Raw genomic sequence first — 15,100 nt, 5'->3', positions numbered from 1 at the left:
CTGCCTGTGGGCAGGGATTTTGTCTACCAACTCTCTTAAGCACTTAATACGGTGTGCTGTGCACAGTAAGACTTTGAATAACTACCAACAGTTGATTATAAATGTGGAATTTGAGTGCTTAATGTATGTCAGACCCTGAACTAAGTGCTGAGGCAGCTCAGGATTGAATTCAGGGGAGGGTATAAGAAGTCAAGTCTTCGAAGAAGAAATCGTAAGCTCCTTATGGGCAGGGATTTCATAAACCAACTCTGTTGTAATACTTTCCCAAGCACTTAGTACAGTACTTAGCACACAATAAGTACTCAGTAAGTACTATTAATTAATTGCTCTAGAGACAGACACATTCTCTGTTTCTGGACTTTGAGCCCCTTGTGGGCAGGGATTGTCTCTGTTGCTGAATTGCATTTGCCAAGTGCTTAGTACAGTGTTCTGCACACTGTAAACGCACAATAAATATGATTGAATGAATGGATGGACTCTAAGCAAGCTCCATGTAGGCAGGGATCACGTCTACCCACTCTGTTGTATTGTATTGCCCAAGTGCTAAGTGAAGTGCTCTGCACACAGTAAATGTTCAATAAATACGGAAAGAGCGTGGGCTTTGGAGTCAGAGGTCATGGGTTCGAATCCCGGCTCGGCCACTTGTCAGCTGTGTGACTTTGGGCAAGTCACTTCACTTCTCTGTGCCTCAGTTACCTCATCTGTAAAATGGGGATTAAGACTGTGAGCCCCACGTGGGACAACCTGCTTCCCCTGTGTCTACCCCAGCGCTTAGAACAGTGCTCGGCACGTAGTAAGCGCTTAACAAATACCAACATTATTATTAAATAGTATTTGAAAAACCAAACAGTGCTCAAATAACAATGGTTGATTGATTGATTGGAACAAGCTGGATCTCTTTGTGCCTCCCCAGGCACAGTTTCAGGAGAGAGAGGTCCCTCTCTCTGGAAAGGAGGGTTCCAGTAGTGGATGAAGCCAGAGCACTGGGAGCCAGAGGACCTGGTATCTAATCCCGCCTCCGCCACATGCCTGCTGGGTGTCTTTGGGCGAGTCTCTTAACTTCTCTGCACTTGTTTCCTCAACTGCAAAATGGGGATTAAGATTGTGAGCCCCATGTAGGACAGGGACTGTTTCCAATCTGATTATCCTGTCTACCCCAGCACTTAGAACAGTGCCTGGCACACGTAAGCATTTAACAAATACCGTAAAAAAAAATCAGGTTCTCCCTCCTACCTAGACTTTGAGCCCCACGTGGGTGAGAATTGAATCTGGCCCGATTAAATTGTATCTACCAAGCACTTAGAACATCTCCTCCTCCCCTCCCCATTGCCTCTCCTCCCTTCCTCGGCTCTAACCCCTTCCCCACCCCACATCACTTGTGTATATTTGTACATATTTATTATTTTATTCATTTTATTAATGATGTGTATATATCTATAATTTTATTTACCTATTTTGATGTCATTAATGCCTGTCTACTTGTTTTGTTGTCTGTCTCCCCTTTCTAGACTGTGAGTCCGTTGTTGGGTAGGGATTATCTCTATCTGTTGCCAGATTGTACTTTCCAAGTGCTTAGTACAGCGCTCTGCACGCAGTAAGCGCTCAATAAATACGACTGAATGGATGAACGTAGAGGTGTGTTACAGATGCCACTTTAAAAAAAAAAACAAAAGAGGGGACTGACCGGGGGCGACTCTTAGAGGTTTGGCAGGGCAATGAGGATCGAGTGGAGAGAACCTTGTCTCAGGAATGCTTCTCCCTCCTCTTCTCCGCCCTTCCGGGTCCAGCACCATGCAGCTGGGTCGAGGTCTCCGTTCTGCCGCAGTTTCTCGTTACCTCAGCTCCGAACGGAGCCCTGGAGGTCACTGAAGTACCCTGTCTCCGACTGGGCTGCGAAGTTCAAGTCCTCTGCGGACTAAGGACCGCGCAAGCCGGTTGGTGAGTTGCAAAAATGAACTAAACCCATAGAGGGCTCAGTTAACTAAGTTTTAGTGCTGGCCGCTGAGCGAAGGGCTGGTGGGAGGTGTGAGGGCTGCAGCTTCTGGTTTCCAACAGTCCGGGGATGGTCGTGGTAGGAATGGTATCGATTAAGCGCTCACCGGGCACGGAGTCCTGCGCTAAGTGCTGGGAAAGAGTACAGAGGTGGAAATCACCCAGACAGCGTTTGGCGATCTGCGATTTCCATCGCTTCCTCTAGACTGTAAGCTCGCTGAGGGCAGAGAATGTGTCTGCTGTCTCGCAGCGTGGCCCAGCGGAAAGAGCTCGGGCTTGCGTCAGAGGTCGTGGGTTGTAATCCCGGCTCCGCCACTTGTCAGCTGGGTGACTTTGGGCCCGTCACTTCACTTCTCTGTGCCTCAGTTGCCTCATCTGTAAAATGGGGATGGGGACTGTGAGCCCCACGTGGGACAACCCGATTACCTCGTATCCTTCCCCAGCGCTTAGAACGGTGCTTTGCACATAGTAAGCGCTTAACAAATGCCATCGTTATCATTGTCAGCTGTGACTTTGGGCAAGTCACTTCCCTTCTCTGTGCCTCTGTTACCTCATCTGTAAAATGGGGATTAAGACTGTGAGCCCCACGTGGGACAACCCGATAACCTCGTCTCTATCCCGTGCTTAGAACGGTGCTTGGCACACAGTAAGCACTGAACAGATACCGTCGTCATTATTATTATCCCTTTCCCAAGCGCTTAGTACGGTACTCTGCACATAGTAACTGCTAAATTAATACCGCTGATATTTTTGGTTCGCCACAGTTTGGTAGTAGAATACGGGCTTCTGCTCTGTCACTCCCCTGCGCCCCTCCGGAGAATCACTCAGTGAGAGAATGGGTCAGTGGCCTCGGACCGGTCAGCCGCCCCCTTGTAGCCACCCAGGGAGCCGTGCTGACGCCATCTTCTCCTCCTCGGGGGGTTTGGTTTCTGTGCCCCCCCCCCCCCCGGCAGAGCCCCTTTCCTTCCTCATGCCCCCAACGTTCATTCTCGGTGCTGGTGAGGATGAGGTTCCTGCTTGTTACGGGTAGGGAATGTGTCCACTAATTGTGTTGTATTGTCCTCTCCCAAGTGCTTAGTACAGTGGTCTAAGAGAGGACTGGGACCTGCCCAGGCACCCCACCCCCCCTACCCCAGGCACCATTGACCTTGTCTGACAGAGGGGCAGGCTCAGGGTTCCTTCTCTGTACACTGAGCTGTAGGTGCTATCGATCCTTTGAGTGACATTTAATGCCTGGAAGAAAGTACTTGGAACACATTTTCTGTTGATCATCACCTGACTATCTTGGCGTGGCTGTTTTCATTATTAATAACTGTACTATATGTTAAATGTTTACTAAGTACCAAACCGTGGACTCAGCGTTAGGGGAAGCAGAGTGCAATATGATCAGAGACCGTCCCTAACCCAGGTGGGGCTCGCAGTCTAACAGGAAGGGAGAATGGGTTTTTTTAATCCTCATTTTACTAGCGTGGTAACTGAGACAAGGATAAGCTAAGTGACTTGCCCGAAGTCACACAGCCAAGTGGCGGAACCTAGATTAGAACCCAGCTCCTCTGACGTCTGGGCCCAGGCTCTTTCCATTAGGTTACATGTCCCATATGCTTATCTATAAAAGGGAAATTAAGACTGTGAGCCCTGTGTGCGACAGGGACTGTGTCTAATCCGCCTATCTTGTATCTACCCCAGCCCTTAGAACAGTGTCTGGCGTATAGTAAGCGCTTAACGAATATCATAATTATTATTATTGTTATTATTATCGTTCACCTGACAGAAACGTAACACATTTAGGAGGGAGGATGTGTATGTGAGAAATTGATTCCCCTTAAAGCAGAAGGCCCCCATCCTGTTGTTCATTTTAGTGTCTGTCTCTTCTGCTAGACATAAGCTATTTAAGGACCATGACTATACTAACTCTAGTGTACTCTTCCAACTATTTGCTCTGCACAGAAGCACTCAATAAATATCACTGATTGGTGATTTCACCAATTGGTGGGCAGGCAATGTGTCTGCTATATTGTGCTGTACTCTTCCAAGCCCTTAGTACAGTGCCCTGCACACAGTAGCATTCAATAAATATGATTGATTGATTCGGTAGGAAGTGAGATGGCGCCTGGACACCCTTGCCCCTTTCCTCTTTGTCCCTCCCTTTCCCCTTCTCTCCACCCACGCCTTCTGCCAAAATCCAAAACCCATAGACCCATGGCCCCTGTTAGGAAGGAAACCTGCTCACATATGGAGCAGCTTCATAAAACTTGAGTGATTTCTTCAGCAGCACCCTGAAGGCTGAACTCTCCTTTCCCACTCACAGGTCTTCAGCTTCTTATGTTCAGTGCTTGGTCTCCTCAGAGCTAGAGAACCTGCAGTATTTTCAGATGGAAAATTTGATCCTGGGATCATTCACATAAAGCCTTTTTTCCCTCTCTGCCACAAACCCTGCTGTCTTGAGTGAGCTACTTGGTAATAGCCAAACTTCACGTCCCAAACTTTCACACTTTGTTGTCAAACAGTCTTAACCCTCTGATAATGCCAGGCCGATCTCAGTGAGAGCAGGGGTGCTGGTGGCTTGATGGGCGTTTGGCGTGAACCGTTTGTAATTTGGGATGCTGTTGATCGACCCAAATGTACTTATCCTTATACCTATCCTCACAGTTGGTTGCTTCCCCTCACCTGTAAATTATTTTAATGTCTGTCTCCCCTACTGGACTCTTAGGATAGAATCCCCCTAGGAACAGAGACAGTGCCTATTTTTCACCTGTATTTTCCTTTCCCAGTGTTTAGTACGTGTTCTGCACAGTAAGCACTTAATAAATACTATTACTATTACTACTAGACTGTAGTTCCTTGAGGACAGGGATCGGGTCTACCTACTGTAAAGTATTTTTCCAAGCGATAGAGTACAGGTCTGGGAACCAGAAGGACCCGGGTTCTAATCCCGGCTCTGCCACATGTCTTCAGCGTGGCTTGGGCAAGTCATTTCACTTCTCTAGTCCTCAGTTACCTCATCTGTAAAATGGGAATAAAGAATGTGAGCCCCATGTGGGACAGGGACTGTGACAATCCTGATTAACTTGTATCTACCTCAATGCTTAGAACGGTGCTTGCCACATAGTAAGTGCTTAACAAGTACCATTATTATTTGTGCTCTGCACACAGGGAGTGCTCAATAAATACCATTGATTGATTTGATTGTTCCCCCTTCGTGGGCTCGCTCTGTCATTCAGGCCCCTCTCTTTTGTGAATGCTTTTTTTCTGCCTGAAACCTGCCAGAATGGATCTGGCACTGGGGCTTACTGGGTTGGAATGGGGGCGGAGGCGGGGGGAGATAGAACCGTCCAGACAGCTCAGGGGCTTGTGAAGAAGCACAGAGGGAGAGCTTCCAGGAGGTATAACCCACCAATCCTGTCACCTTTTTGTTTTAGGGGAATGGAGCTTCTGTGAGAGTCTCCTTGTCCTGCGGAACGGCTTCCGAGCGGTTGGGGTCCCAGCGATTTGTGGATCACTCAGGTAAGGGCCACTTCCTCCTCTTGGCCCCAGGATCAGGCTGCCGCTTGATCTCGTCTTTACCCATGGGCCTCGCCCCTGAGGCGTCTCCGCTTGTCTGGAAGAAACTCCACATTTTCTGAAAACGGCAAAACCCGCGTCCGCCAGGGCAGCAGTGGAAACAAAGTGAGAGAGTAGGAGGCAGGATTGTCAGTCCCGTCCCCGTCCCCCGCCCCCACCCCCAGCAGCCAGCATCTCTGACCCGGACGCCTGGCCGGGCAGCTCTTCCCGTCACTGGATGGAGCAGTGTCTTGCTCCATCTGTTCTCTACACATGCACATTTGCATTCGCTGCACAAATCACAACCGGAGATTTCCAGAAGCACGTGTTCCTCCCTTACCCCCCCCCCCCCCCCCGTCTGTTAGGGGGGAATTTCCTGAAATCCTTCTTCTGCTCTCATTTCTCTGATTTTCATTGTGGGGTGGGCGGGGAGAAGGAAATCAAGTGGTTAATGAATTCCTTCCCGGCGTTACAGCGGCGATCCCTTTAAAGGCAAGTGCAGGGGAGAAACCAAACACAAGCCCGTCTATCTGCCGGTGGTATTTATAGTGCCGCGTCTCCATAAGGTGGAAGATTCTCCCGTTCCCGCAGAGTGCTCTGGCACAGGGCCGGCCTCTCTGGGATCCGATAAACGATAACCTTTCAGGGAGGCACTTAGGTGGGGGAAAGAGGGGGCGCTTGCTAGGCAGGAGTGGGTTTTTGCTAAATGGGAGTTACTGCTTAAACATGCCTATGCACAGACACACCCGCTGTCCTTCCTGTGTGCTCAGTGTCTCTCTCCTTTTCTCTCACACACACAGCCTCACACAGCCTCACTTCTCCCTCCTTTCAGCGGAAAATGAATCCTTCATAAAGCCAGCTTTTGTTGGCTTGGCCGGGAGGCGGTTGTAATGCCACTGGCTTCCAGGGAGGGGAATGGTTCTGCCCCGCCCCGCCAAATCCGCCAGTGATGGAAACGGCCCCAATGACACGGCTAATGATAGTAATAATAATTTTACTTAAGCTCTTACTATGTGCCAAGCACTGTACTAAGCACTGGGGCGGATACAAGCAGATGGGGTTTGGACACAGTTCCTGTCCCACAGTCTCAATCCCCTTTTTTATGGATGAGAGAACCGAGGCACAGAGAAGTGAAATGACTTTCCCCAGGTTATAGCAGACAAGTGGGAGATCTGGGATTAGAACCAGTAGGCCATGCAACAAGTGAGGGGAGCTGGGGGCCGCCATTTTCCCGTGTGCCCCAGCTGGGCAGTTTGCTTGGTGCTCTGCCACCTGGGGTTGTTTTGCAAACACTCACTAGCTCGTGCGTACTCTCCTTACCGCCTGTCCCCTCCTGCCTCCGGATTTGTCGGGCGGCTGGGAGAGGCTTGCCACGTAACAGGAGTAGGCTTTCTCCTTTGGGCCCAGCCTCTGTCACTCCAAGGCACTTGCCGGCCGGCAGAGCATTTAGCTGGGATTGGTGGTGTTGGGTGTGGTGGCGAGGGAGGGAGAGAGCTTTAACTGAGATGGGCACCCGCCTTGGTGAGATGCTGCTTGGCGAGCTCTCTGACCGATCTGGTTACCCAGAGGAATGCAATAACGCAGGCCAAGGAGAGTGCCAAAGCTGCTGGAGGAAAGCGTCAACACCAGCTGACCAATCGGAGGGCCCAGAGCTACTGAGAGCCGCTGGAGTGTTGTGGAATGGTGGACGAAGTGGACTTTCTGATAGGCTCTAGCCCACGGAGGTCCAGAGGGTGACTACGGGAAAGCACGAGGCCCTCACTGGATGTCTTGAAGCAGCTAAAGCCTTCTCCTGAATGGACTTGTCCTGGGCCTCTCATTCTGCCATCTGAGTCTTTACACCTGGTTCCATTTTAGGAAGGCAGGCCCAGGATGGACAGAGAGAGAGACCCCCCCCCCCCCCCTTTCTGCATCAGTTCTGCACTTTGGTCTATATCCTTTGAGCACTTGATATTCACCTCACCCTCAGCCCCACCCACAGTCCTTATGTTCATATCTGCAATTTATAGAGTTAAATACTGTCTGCCTCCCCCACAAAACTGTAAGCTCCCTGTGGGCAGGGAACGCGATTCCAATTCTGTTATATGGTACTCTCCCAAGTGCCTAAACTCTTCACCGCTTCATTTTTGATGCCCTCCCGGTCCCTGTCCACCAATCCCAGTTCCTCAGCCAGGAAGTATGGAAATGACATCAGGCTCAGACCTTTCAGAAACCTGTTCAGCACTTTGTCAGCAAGCTCAGAGCTCCTAGTACAGTGCTCTGTACTCAGCAAGCACTAAATAAATGCCATTGATTGACTGATTGATTCTATGCCTTCAGGCCACAGGGATATTTTGCTTATTTTGGACTAGATCTGGAACAGTAACTGTCCGCTCATGGGCAGTGTATATGTCTACCATCTCTGTAATACCAATATATGTCTACCGAGCACTCGGTATAGTACTCTGCACACAGTAGGTGTTCAAATACCATTGATTGAGTGGCATATCCAGAGGTTTCTTAAATGTGCACAGAAAGAGAAAGAGTCCTGTTTTAGTATTGCCATCAAAGACATGTAGCATCTCTAGGGATAGAGGCGTGTCAACCTGACTCCCACTGAAAGACTGGTCTGAGGGGTCTGTGTGGTATTTGCCTAGGAAAGACACGCTTCTCTTGGGTTTCTGATGCATATAAATGTGGGAAGAATTGCATATCACGTGGTGGGATGTAAGCTGCTGTAAACTGAACATTTGTGGGGGAGGGCGGGAGGGGGTTGGGGAGAGAAGAGGGGATCTTGCTTTGTTCACATGATCTTAACAGCTCAGTTTCTGCATGCGGCATGCTCCGTTCTGACTGGACAGCTGTCCTCTGGCAAACCAATGTAATGCAAACAAAAGCCGAGCAGTCTAAGGAGACTAAAGTGCGGAGCCAGGTTTGAAGTCTTGCTGTCGCTTTGTGTGCTCCTCAGAGGCAGTTTGGCTCCGGAGATCTGTGGTTAAGATCACGCAGAAATGCTGCTTCTGATCGCGGGATCAGCGGAACGGCATGCACCTCTGGTTTATTTCACCCCATTTTCCCCTGGAGTGGCTCACGGTGTCAGGCTCCAGTGGGCCTGAATAAATGTAAAAAAAAAAATAAATAAAAAATAATGGTATTTGTTAAGCATTTACTGTGTGCCAGGCACTGTACTAAGCGCTGGAATGGATACAAGCAAATCGGGTTGCACACAGTCCCTGTCCCATGTGGGGCTCACAATCTCAATCCCCATTTTACAGATGAGGTGACTGAGGCCCAGAGAAGTGAAGTGAGTTGCCAAAGGTCACACTCAGCATTCTGGATGACTGGGTTGGTAAATACTTCTTGGAACTCATTTCAGAAATGGGAGGAGGAGAGTGAGAGGTGGAGAGTCCTGGAAGTGGAGAGAGCAGAAGGAAGGGAAGAGAGCCCGACCAGGGCCCCAGCTGAGAAGCAAAATGTCCCTTGACGGGCAGCGATGCCGATTCCGTGTCTCTTGGCTAAGTTTTCCAACTCGAAGGGGGATTAGACCACTGCCCTTAAGCCCTTTCGGAGAATTTCTACAGGAGATTCGTGTGGCGATCGGAAGAGAGATCGGCGATTGTACCGCTTCGCAAATCGTCGATCGATTAAACAGCCTGGAGTGAGGCTGGAGTGACCTTGGGGACCTGAGAGCCCTTCCAAAACTACTGGGGAGAGGTGTGTCCCTGTCATCCTCCAGAGGAGCCGTGTGGCCTACGGAAAAGAGCCCTCGACTCGGTGTCGGAGGACTTAGGTTCTAATCCCACTCTACCACTTGCCTGCTGTGTGACCTTGGGCAAATTGCTTAAATTTTTGAAGCCTCAGTTCTTAAAATTCTCTGGGCTTAGCAGTTTCCTCACCTATAAAATGTAAGCTTTCTGCCCTGAGTGATCTATTTGAACCGGGTTTTCCCAGAGAGACAGAGAGATATGCCAGAGTGGAGGCAGCCGTCCAGATAACTAACCCTTTCCTCCAGGAATGATTTTGAAGGGACCTCAGTGCCTTTGGAAGCTGTTTTGGAATCATACTAATAGACAGCAGAATGCCTCCTACGTAGACTGGGAGCCCCACGTGGGACAGGGACTGAGTCTGACCTGATTAACTTGTATTTACGCCAGCACTTGACATTTAGTAAGTACTTAAAAAAAAAATCCATAATGTAGTGTTCCGTCCTCTGAAAGGGTCAGCGGATAAACCAAACACTATGGCTTAGAGAGGCCATTGGCCAGTGGTCACGTGGCCATCGACTAGAACGAACTAGACCCTAATCCAGTTCACCCACCTTGGTTTATCTCACACCATCGTGAACAAACAAGTGAATATCCTCCATTTCTAGGGAACGACATCCTACAGACTCCCTCGTTCCCCCTGGCATAGGACCCCAGAATTCTCCCTCTAAGGAAGCTTATGTCCAGTTGGGTTTTTTAAATGCTATTTAAGTGCTTGCTATATTCATTCAGTCGTATTTATTGACGCTTATTGTGTGCCGAGCACTGTATTCCGGGCACTGTACTAAGCGCTGGAGTAAATGCAAGCTAATCAGGTTGGATGCAGTCCATGTCCCCCACATGGGGCTCACAAAGATTAAGCCCGTTTTGCAGGTGAGGTAACTGAGGCAGAGCGAAGCAACTTGCCCAAGGTCACAGAGCAGCCAAATGGCAGAACCAGGATTGAAAATCAGATCCTCTGACTCCCAGGCCCCTGCTTCCTCCGCTAGGCGATGCCAGTTCCTTCTGATTCTGCCCAGGGTGGAGGAGGAGAGTCACGGGTTGTCGTCCGTGGCCGCTGGCGAGCGTCTAACGGCCGGACCTGGGCGAGTGAATTCTCTCCGTGGATCCTGCGGAGTCTGAACCTTCGACTGGCGAGGATAGAAGAACCTGGGCGTAGTCCTGGGAAATGCTTTCTGTCTTGAGTAATCTATTTGAACCGGGTTTTCCCAGATGGACAGAGATATATGCCGGAGCGGAGGCAGCCATCCAGATAACCCTTTCCTCCAGGAATGATTTTAAGGGGACCCCAGTGCATTTGGAAGCTGCTTTGGAATCGTACTAGTAGACAGCAGAATGCCACTGCTGTTAGCTTGGAGCGATGCGCCAACCCGGCTGGAGTCTCTCTGTGGGATCCCCAAATGTAAATAAGGCCGGTCACCCCATCACAGAGCCCTTGGACCACACGCACGAGGCCAAGTGGCTTTATGACTCGGAAGAGTTTACTTCTGACTGACGGATTGTTTGCCGGTGCGTTTCACAGCCCAGTTACTTGAGGGGCAGGGCTTCCAGCGGTTCAGTCATTCAAGAGGAGCAGGTCAGGGGTGGCGAGGGAGGAGTCAGTCAGCCAATTGTATTTATTGGGCGCTTACTGTGTGCACAGCACTGTACTAAGCGCTTGGAGAGTACAATATAATAAACAGGCACATTCCGTGACCACAAGGAGCTTACGGAGAGCGAAGCTCCCGAGGGTCGAGTGTCCGACATGGTTCCTGTCACCTTGGGAAAGTCTCAGCACAGCAGAGTCCGGACCTCTGTACTAAACGTCTCTACCCCTGACGGTAAGCTCAAGCCTGCTCACTTTCTCACAAAAGAGAGGCTTTGTCCCATGTGGTCACGGACACAATCGAAGCTTGTGGTTTTGGGGTGGGGGGCTCCTGCTTTGAAGGTTACATGTGCACTCTACTCTGCTCACCGTTGCAGAGAATTAATGTGCATCCCACTCCATACAACTTGTGGATGAGAGTTGTATTGTACTCTCCCAAGCGCTTAGTACAGTACTCTGCACACGGTAAGAGTGTGAACCCCATGTGCGACAGGGACTGTGTCCAATCTGATTAACTTGTATATCTACCCCAGAGCTTAGAACAATAATCATAATAACGTTGGTATTTGTTAAGCGCTGTTCTAAGCACTGGGATAGATACAGGGTAATCAGGTTGTCCCACATGAGGCTCACAGTTAATCCCCATTTTACAGATGAGGTAACTGAGGCACAGAGAAGTTAAGTGACTTGCCCACGGTCACGCAGCTGACAAGTGGCAGAGCCGGGAGTCGAACCCATGACCCCTGACTCCGAAGCCCAGGCTCTTTCCACTGAGCCACGCTGCTTCCCCATATTAAGTGCATAATACATATTAAGTGCATAATAATTAGGCTCCTTCATTTTATTATTATGTGGGAAGTGTCTGAAGCGCTTTCTTTGGCTGTGTGAAAAGGTAGTTGAGTTGTGCCTATTTGCCTTTACATGGTTAGGGCAAACTTTTCCCAGAAGTAATCAGATCTTTTGTGATCATACTTTATTTGGGGAGTGGGGGTGGGGTGGATAAAAACAAACAGATTTTTTTTGGCAAACGGGCAGCATTTTTCTTCTTTTTCTTCTTGTTTATCTGTCCAAAGTGTTCTTTTAGTTATCAGAAACGGATTGTTCTCAGAGACCCTTTTATAAACTGTTCTGGGAAACCAGGAACTGGCATGTTCTGGTAAAGTCTGGGTCGCAGAGGAAAGAACAACAATGACAACAGTCACTGAGAAACAGTCAAGGTCTGGGTGGTCGGCAAGGGGTTTGGCGATGAAGATGCTCGGCCAGTGGATTTTCCCAAACGCTTTGCGGACGGACAGTTGGGGAGCAGCAAATCTCTATGTTGTTCAATCAATCAATTGACTTTAGTGCTTAATGTGTGCAGAGCACTGTAGTAAGCGCCTGGAAGAGTACAGTACAGTCAAATTAGCAGACCTGTTCCCTGCCCATAACGAGCTTACAATCTAGGGGAATTGTACTTGGCGATTCCGGGTATTGATACCTCAGGAACTCATCAAACTTCTCAGATTTTCACGGTACGGGCGGGAAACGTGTCTGCTAATTCTGTTGTATTGTACTCTCCCAAGGGCTTAGTACAGTCCTCTGCATCTAGTAAGCGCTCAGTAAATACGGTTGTTTGTTGGACCTTCTCCGTGACCATCAATCGAATTTATTGAGCGCTTACTGTGTGCAGAGCACTGTATTAAGCACTTGGGAGAGTACAATATAACAGTATAACCAAGTTGGTAGACACACTCCCTGTCCACGATGAGCATATTGTCACTGTATTTCCCCTTGCTGTTCTGACCGTCTTAGCCACCTTCCCCCTTAAAGATGGGGAGATCGAAGCTGCCCGAACGAAGGGCAGGCAGTTCGAAGCGAGGCTGGAAATGCAACCCAAAAGTTGTGTTTCAACCAGCCTGCCTGCTTCCGTTTAGCTCGCTGTGGGCAGGGAATGAGTCCATCAGTTGTCTCGTGTTGTACTCTCCCAAGTGCTTAGGACAGTGCTCTGCACACAGCAAGTGCTCAATAAATATCATCCACCGATAGAGTGGAGTTACTCCATTAGCAGCCCAGTGGCTCGTATTTGGTGAGGATCCTGAGTTGGAGCCGAAAGATGTGGGTTCAGCTGGAGTTCATCCAAAAGTTTCCTCGGGGAGGGAGGAAAGAGAAGACATATCTTCATTAGCCACCTATTATTTTAAGAACAGAATGTATACACAGAAGCTATGTGTCCTCCTACGAGCTTCTTTATGGGAGCTGTTTCAGCCTAGTTGAGTGGGAGGAGTGGTGACTTAGAGGGGAGAGGCTTTCCCACTGCTCCTAACCCAGCTCCCATTCCTCTTGGGTGTCTTCTCCCCGATTTGCATATATCCACCCCGGCGCTTAGTACAGTGCCTGGCACATAATAAGTACTTAAAAGATACCATTATAGCAGCGTGTCCTAGTGGTAAGAGCACAGGCTTGGGAGTCAGAGGACTTAGATTTGAATCCCAGCTCAGCCACTTGTCTGCCTTGTGGCCTTGAGCAAGTCACTTAACCTTTCTGTGCCTCAGTTACCTCATCTTTTAAATGGGGATTAGGACTTGGAGCTCCATGGGGGAACAGCCTGATTACTTTGTATCTACTCCAGTGTGTAGAACAGTGCTTGGCACAAAGTAAGCGCTTAACAGATACCATAATTATTATTATTATTTTCCTTGTATCTACTCCAGTGTTTAGAACAGTGCTTGGCACAAAGTAAGCGCTTAACAGATACCATAATTATTATTTTGTTATATTGTTTTCTGTTCCCTGATCCTTCTCCCATTTTGAATTGGCTTTGCACAGAACTTCTGGACCTTGGTAATTGACAGTTCACTTTTCTTCTGCATGTCATTTCCCTCCCCTCTTCTATTCTTCTCACCCTTCCAAGTCTTATCTGCTTGAATTGCAAGGTGTTGGGGTCCATTTAGACCATTAATAATAATAAGTATTCCAAGCACTGTTCTAAGTGCTGGGTAAATACAAGGAAATCAGCTTGTCCCACGTGGGGCTCACAGTCTCAATCCCCATTTAACAGATGAGGTAACTGAGGCACAGAGAAGTTAACTGAATTGCCCAAAGTCACACAGCTGACAAATGGCAGAGCTGGGATTATTCAATCATTCATTCATTCAATTATATTTATTGAGCGCTTACCGTGTGCAGAGCACTGTATTAAGGGCTTGGAAAGTACAGTTCGACAACACCAACAACGGGCTCACAGTCTAGAAGGGGGAGGCAGACGATCAAACAAAACAAGTAACCAGGCATCAATGGCATCAAAATAGATAAATAGAATTATAGACATATACACATCATCAATAAAATAAGTAGGATAATAGTGTGGCTCGGTGGAAAAGACCCCGGGCTTCGGAGTCAGAAGTCATGAGTTCGACTCCCGGCTCTGCCACTTGTCAGCTGTGTGACTGTGGGCAAATCACTTCACTTCTCTGTGCCTCAGTTCCCTCATCTGTAAAATGGGGATCAACTGTGAGCCTCACGTGGGGCAACCTGATTACCCTGTATCTACCCCAGCGCTTAGAACAGCGCTCTGCACATAGTAAGCGCTTAACAAATGCCAACATTATTATTAAATACGTACAAATATACACAAGTGCTGTGGGGCAGGGAAGGGGGTAGAGCAGATGGAGGAAGTCGGGGCGATGGGGAGGGGAGGAGGAGCAGAGGAAAAAGGAGGGCTCAGTCTGGGAAGGCCTCCTGGAGGAGGTGAGCTCTCAGTAGGGCTTTGAAGAGGGGAAGAGAGTTTGGTGGATGTGAGGAGGGAGGGCATTCCAGGTCAGAGGTAAGATGTTGCCAGGGGTCGACGACTTGACAGGTGGGAACGAGGCTCAGTGAGGATGTTAGCGGCAGAGGAGTGGAGAGTGTGGGCTGGGCTAGAAGGAGAGAAGGTGAGGTAGGAGGGGGCAAGGGGATGGAGAGCTTGATTAGAACCCAAGACCTCTGGATCCCACGCCTGTGCTTTTTCCACTAAGCCACACTGCTTCTCAGATCACCGTTATCCAAATCGCTGTGCCTCTGTAGAGTGGTCTGAATAGTGTAAAGTGAGCAATATTGCCAGGAATGAGAAGTCGAGATTTGAAGAGATTGGTATATGGCAAAGTCAGAAGCTGTCTCTCTTTCTTTCTCCTCTCCCTCTTTTTCTCTCTCTGTCTCTATCTTTACCTCTGTTTTTCAAATACAGAACTACCTCAGTCTAGAATGACTTCTCTGAAATTAATGA

At 48.9% G+C, this 15,100-nt stretch overlaps 1 protein-coding gene across 6 annotated transcripts in view; it reads left to right on the top strand.

Annotated features, from left to right (window-relative positions):
* Positions 1–15,100, top strand: part of ZMIZ1 (zinc finger MIZ-type containing 1) — a 485,263-nt gene that overhangs the window by 160,243 nt on the left and 309,920 nt on the right. For 5 of the 6 annotated variants that reach the window (XM_029061647.2, XM_029061650.2, XM_029061652.2 and 2 more), the window contains one exon: positions 5,412–5,496. The gene's annotated coding sequence lies outside the window, so the exon portion shown is untranslated. Of the gene's footprint in view, positions 1–1,871; positions 1,939–5,411; positions 5,497–15,100 lie in introns of those variants that run through there. The other variant, XM_029061649.2, reaches the window with a different exon arrangement.

Source organism: Ornithorhynchus anatinus, chromosome 3, assembly GCF_004115215.2.
Source record: "Ornithorhynchus anatinus isolate Pmale09 chromosome 3, mOrnAna1.pri.v4, whole genome shotgun sequence".
Taxonomy (NCBI): Eukaryota; Metazoa; Chordata; class Mammalia; order Monotremata; family Ornithorhynchidae; genus Ornithorhynchus; species Ornithorhynchus anatinus.
The sequence above is the reverse complement of the archived record's forward strand: the minus strand, read 5'-3'. Positions and strand labels throughout refer to the sequence as shown.